Here is a 618-nt window from a genome sequence, read left to right as displayed (position 1 = left end):
AGTATAGATTTAAGTGTCAGGAAGTCGTTTCTGAAAGTATTTGTATGGAGTGTAGCCATGTATGGAAGTGAAACATGGACGATAAAGAGTTTGGACAAGAAGAGAATAGAAGCTTTCGAAATGTGGTGCTACAGAAGAATGCTGAAGATAAGGTGGGTAGATCACGTAACTAATGAGGAGGTATTGAATAGGATTGGGGAGAAGAGAAGTTTGTGGCACAACTTGACTAGAAGAAGGGATCGGTTGGTAGGACATGTTTTGAGGCATCAAGGGATCACAAATTTAGCATTGGAGGGCAGCGTGGAGGGCAAAAATCGTAGAGGGAGACCAAGAGATGAATACACTAAACAGATTCAGAAGGATGTAGGTTGCAGTAGGTACTGGGAGATGAAGAAGCTTGCACAGGATAGAGTAGCATGGAGAGCTGCATCAAACCAGTCTCAGGACTGAAGACCACAACAACAACACATTATTGCATCACATGAAATGCCAAATGGAAAATTGAAAAGAGGACTTTGTGACTTTTTCGAAAAGCAAAATCGACTAAGCCTGCAGCAAATAACAATTAATTTTATTGCCAGACCGTCATCTGGCCAGCACCCATCATTAGCGGTTGTG

This window comes from Schistocerca nitens, chromosome 2 (genome assembly GCF_023898315.1).
Source record: "Schistocerca nitens isolate TAMUIC-IGC-003100 chromosome 2, iqSchNite1.1, whole genome shotgun sequence".
NCBI lineage: Eukaryota > Metazoa > Arthropoda > Insecta > Orthoptera > Acrididae > Schistocerca > Schistocerca nitens.
This window is presented reverse-complemented; position numbering follows the sequence as displayed.